We start from the raw sequence: 6,000 nt of genomic DNA on the forward strand, positions 1-6,000 counted from the left end.
TTTTTAATTTTATTTTCCCCATTGAAAAGTTGCTGCAATTTGTTCATTTACACAGTGTGCTTATATAGCATTTACTTAACATTTCAGTGACCAATAAGAATGTGAGCTAGATAAAAAATATCCAGTAATTTTACAAGTATTGAATGTATTTCCACTTGTGGCTTCAGTAAAATGCTCAACAGGAGAAGAAGTAGACAGACTAATAATCAGAGACAGAAGCCCTACTCATCTTCTTTTCACATGGTCTAATTGCTACACAAGCCATGATCATTCCAGAGTTTTTGTTAGTTCCAATGCCATCTTGCAAGATAACAGGAAAGGAATACTGTATACCTTGTCAGGTATAATTCCATGTAACACTAGCTACTGTACTTGCAGTGATAGAGAGAGAACAACAAACTATGAGATCTAGGTAACTTTTGAGTTTACTGAACTTTATTCATCTCAAACTTTATTAAGAAAGAAGAACCCTAATACAAAGCTACAATTTTGGAATCTAAGAAGATACATGAAAAGTGTTTCTATATCTGAACTGAATATCTTTACACTAGAAATGTTAGGCTATAATGTAGAGTATAGTAAGATTATTGGAAAAGTCAGGGGGAAAGAACATGAAGGAAAAAGAAATGCTTGTCTGCCTTTCTAAGCACTAGAGCTACCTAGTGGAAAGTTTCTCACACACATCCAAGGGTCCTGGGAGGTTTGTAATAACCAACTTTAACTCTTTGCTTCACCAGAATTTCTTCTAAAGAAAAAACTAAATCACTTGATCATACGCACTTGGCCTGGTTATGATGATAGCATGATGCAATAAATGTTTAATATAGATGGCCAGTGACAAAGTCAAGAGGTGAACTTTAAAATCTTACCTGAGCTCCTGCGCTATTGAATCCACATGTGCTGTAAAAGAAGGGAAGAATGAATCAGCTTACATGGCTATTCTCTGAACCTACTTGCTTCTAGTGAGAGAAGTAATACTTGGAAAACAGGGTTACTTTAATTCTAGGCACAGGATTATTACTCTGAGTAGTAACTATTAAACTTAATGAGCAACTTCCACAACAATTTAAAAAAAATGTAGATGGTTTTCTATAACTGAAAGATGAAAAAGTACAGGACAATGGAAAAAATTTACCCCAAACCTTTTCTTTTAAAATAAATACAATTGCTACTAATAGCAATTGCAGTATGATTGTACAGTAAAAAAGCACACATTTCTTAGCGATAATGTGATTTGGGAATGAAGAACTCTGCTGTTTACTTATTTAGTACCTGAAAAAGGCTAGGTAGTCTGTTGGAAAAGCCAACAGGTGATTTCAAAGATTTCTCATGTCTTACAGGCAATATCAACTTTCACCCCACCTTTGGGGAAATGCCATTACTCTTGCAAGCCTCTGTGTGCAAACGAGAAGCATTTTAAGTCCTAAATATGTTTAACTTGCTTGCTAAATGAGAGTGATCACCTTTTTAATGTTTAAAGGAAGTATGGCAGTGCATTAACTCTGATTAGAAACTACTAAATGAAACCCAGCCAGTTAGCCTGTAGCTCCCTGCAGACTAAGTCAAATGGAAGCTCACAACAATGTTCAGATATGCAGCAGTAACTTCATTAGGCCATTGCAATTATTCACCTCGTTTGGGGATTGGTCTTCATCCTGCTGATCTAAATGGAACTGCTGTCATTGATCTCAACTGAGGATAAAAGAAGCTTTTTAAAGTTCACATAGACCTAGATTGTTATAATGATAACTAGTTATTTTGCAAGGCTAAGATATCTGGGTTGATAACTTCTGGGTAACCACAGGATGGCAGCAGGTGGTCAAACTTGTTTGTATTTCTTTGCTACCATCTACTGGTTGTTTGGATTGGTGCAGCCCAGATATGATAGCCCTATAGTTTGCCCTCACTAAAATGAATGCCAACATTTACACACATGCAGAGATTAGTTTTATAGCAATTCATGTGGAATTTTTGGGGGGTCCCTTACAAAATTCCAGGCAGCTTTGCTTAAAAAAAAGGAATGACCTAAAATAGGAAATTATTGGATTGTATCATCTAGCTCATACATCTGTTTTCTTATAGAATGAGAAACTCTGTTTCTGCCAACAGCTAAATTTTTGAAGAGGAAATGTGTTAGGTGCTATTGCTGATTACTGCTACCATCTAACTGAACAACTACCTTGTAATTAGGATTTGTAATAATAGAATATAATTTTAACATATTAGACATATCATCATCACATAAAATTGTCTTAGTACATATTCCACTCTAGGAAGTCACTCCTTGAGAAACAATCATATCCATAATTAACATGTTAGTTATGGATATGATTGTTTCTCAAGGAGTGACTTCCTAGAGTGAAATATGTACTAAGACAATTTTATGTGATGATGATCAATTCATGGTTTGCACATTAATTTCTACATGCATGGACCTTTTTCACATTGGAAAGTTGTAATGCAGCAGTTCTCAAATGGTGGGACATGAGTTTCTGGGGATTAAGAAATAAATTTGAGAGAGCCAGATCACTGTCTGCAAGAAGAGTGTAGGTTGCAGGGCTTGGAAACAGCAGTCATTAGACCCAGAATTACCAGCAACAGCATGGCCTGGGAATAGGAGCAGGAGTCTGTGGGTAAGGCTCCAGAAGAATTTTGGAGCTGCCAAATGTCTTGCAGGAATGCTGCTTCTGTCCAGCAAGCTGAACACCAGGAAAAAGTTACAAGTTCATGGAAAATATGCAATGATGCAACTGCTGACTTGCCCAGGTAGAACATGATGTGTGACACACACACATACACACAAACACCAGAATTTGCAATCTCTGCTAGGCAAAGCCAGATCACTGCCAGAATTTTGTTCCTCCCCTTATGGACCCAGCAGATGTAATGCTGGGCGTTCTTGGATTTTTTCTGTTGGGTCTTCTCCTTTGGCTCAGTCCTACCCTGCCTCCACTTTGATCCTTGTAGCTTTTCTCTCCATTTTCCAGCAATTGGGCCCAACTGAACACCTTCCAAAACAGCCAGAAGCTCTTGATCAGTGGTCAGGAGGGGCCTCTTTTCCAGATTAATCAATTAATTAATCAATCAATCATATTTATATACTGCCCATCTCACAAAATATGACTCTGGACAGTGTACAATAAAACCACAAAATAACAATAGTAAATATTGTCATCCCTGAGTCCCTTTACCTGAAGATTGGAGCAGGAACTCAAACAAAGGCTATGAAGCAGCTTAAGGGTAAGGAAGTGATGCAGAAGGCTTGAAAGACTGGGTATTGAGAGAATAATAACCCTTTTTTTACAGCTTTCCTTACTCTGTTGGACTTCTCACGTGGTAGCAAACTGTAGTCAAGAAGCCCTGATTCCATGGCAGGAAGATAGGGAAGGAATTTGTGTTGACTAGTACAAAAGCCAGGTAGGTTCCAGATGTTTCTACATGGACTTCTCCCAAATTCCATACAGGCTTCCAGGAGCCAGCCTTCTCCTCCAGTCAATTTTTCCCCCTAATTCAGCATTCCAAGTCCACGTGTACACATTATTTTGGTCTGCCGATGCATATCTGGACCTACTTCTGGGAATATAGTACCCAAAAGCTCTATTCAGTGCTGCTGGAGCCTGTGAGAACTCATTCCCATGGGGCTCTGACTTTGCACATGCACAGGGCTATAGCACATTCAGTTAGGAACACATTTAAAGCTGGCTGGCACTCTCAGTACTATCAAGAAAGAGCTCATTACAATAGTGGAAAATATATGAAGCTCAGATTTGAATTGCTTTGTTCTTGATTTTTCTGGGCTTGCTTTTCATTTTGCAGACGTTTCATTACTGGCTAGGTAACATCATCAGTGCATAGGAGAGTAAAATTTGCTGGCTGTTTATATACGGCAGCTTGTCCTAGAAGCCTTGATTGGGGTATTATTTCTTCCTTGATTACTCCTTTGATTGCAAACAGGTAGAAGACTGGCAGGTAGTAAACTGGCAGAACATATCCATGAACATGGCAGTCAGAAGACATAATGAAAACTCTTTAATTTCACAACACACTGATGAGTTCCAGCACAATTTCAGCTGGAAAACTATAGACTTAATCAAGGCAGATCCAAAAATACAAGAGAATTCCTAGCAACTTGGCACTCTGACAAATCAGCCATTAACAGAAACACTGAGATAAGCTCTATCTAGAAACCATTCAAAAAAGGAAGCTATCAAAGGTCACAGAAAGGAGTAAACAGCCTTAAGCACATTGTTCCTCATCATACACCTAAAAGCAGGAACCAGTACCAGATAAACAGGAACAATCAGGGAAGAAACACTACCCCATTCAAACAGCAGTCAATGAAACAATACTGCAGTCAAGGCTGATAAGTCAAGCTACTATATATAAACAGTCAGAAAACTTCACTCCCCTATACACTGATGAAGTTACCTAGCCTGCTTATTAAATATCTGCAAGAAGAAAAGCAAGTTCAGAGAAGATCTCATTAGTTAAGAGAACATGAAATGTATCATTTTAGAAGGCCTAGCTCCACAAAGTTTGATAACCGCTGATTCCTGATGTAATGAGTTAAGCAGCTATGCATCTTTTAAAACAATCAAATATTTTGTAGGGCTCTTCAAAGCATTGAAAAGAGGGGTCCCACAACATGTGGAAACAAATATGAAGCACATCTTTTTGAATTGTTGAAGCAGCTGCATTGCTTACAAGCCTCAGGTGACTACTACAGAAGCTGCTTTTGACCATCTTGACCAATATGAAGTGAAATAGTTGAATGAACATATGCATGTGGAGACAATTGGGAACAGCTTCAGAGCAGCACCAAAACCTTGCAAATGATGTAGCTGCTTTAATGATTCAAAAAGGGATGTTTCATACCCACTCCCATGAGTTGCAGATTACATATTTCAAATGTTTTTCACAGCCTTAATATTTGAGAATCCTTGCTTACAATGAGAAGGAAGACAATTGCCACATGGTTGGTCTTTAATAAAATAATTTATTTAAAGTATATATGTTGACACTAAGCTTATTTTAAATTCAGTGCATTAAGGAAATGCATTCAAATCAGAGATGGGCAAGCAGGCTGTTCAGAACATGAAAGGAGTTCTCTGAGCATTAGGCAAAATATTTGGAAGGCCTTGGTGCTTGAGTACTCAAATCTAAAGGCCACTCCTCCAGTTAGGCCACTCCCTTTGGCTAGAACTGATGTTTAGAGCATCATTTTCTACTGAGGATAATGGGGCTTTGTAATCCATTCCCATCACAGGAATAGTTTATATATTTTTGCTTCTCTTTTTGCTACTGGAGTCCTTTTCCATCTTCTCTCCCTTACTTAAGGAAGATTCTTCCTGCACCTTCAAGAGAACAGTGAGAAGAATCAAGGCAGAGACTGCTGGGTGAGATTTTAAACCATAACCTACATATTTCAATATTTCTAGTTTCCTGTGGTCTCCCATGTAGCTGTAACAGCAGTGGTAGTGGGATGGTATCTCATGGGAAGAAGGTTTCTTCCAGCTGTATATCACAAGCTTTTAGGGCATTTCAATAACTAATGCTTGAATCAGATTATTTGCTCTGAATTGTTCATTATATGCATTATCTCCTTGCACCAGCATATTCAAACATGATATAAATAAGCAGATGCTTCAAAGGTCCTTCATAAAGTCATGTGTCAAAGTACCCTTAAAGCGCCCTTAAAGTAATGGATTGTAGCAAATTAGATTTATTAGCATTACATTTAGTCACTGAAGTTCTGCCACAAACTTTGCAACTAAAATCTGCTTCAAATGAAAGTAAAATATCCCCATTTATTTACTTGTATATATGCCCATATCCCATTCTCAATGAAGGGTCACAAAGAACATTACCAATTATAATAAAAAGTTATTTTCCTTAAGGGGTTGTATTACTAGTCAATCATGTTTTCCAGATGTTTAGATCATTAAGGGGCCTTTTAATCTCAATATTGCATTGCCATCTGTTCCAGTACTTACCCAATGA

Source organism: Python bivittatus, unplaced genomic scaffold (genome assembly GCF_059951505.1).
Source record: "Python bivittatus isolate LINGU-HERP-01145 unplaced genomic scaffold, Pbiv_v1 ctg000840_np1212, whole genome shotgun sequence".
NCBI lineage: Eukaryota > Metazoa > Chordata > Lepidosauria > Squamata > Pythonidae > Python > Python bivittatus.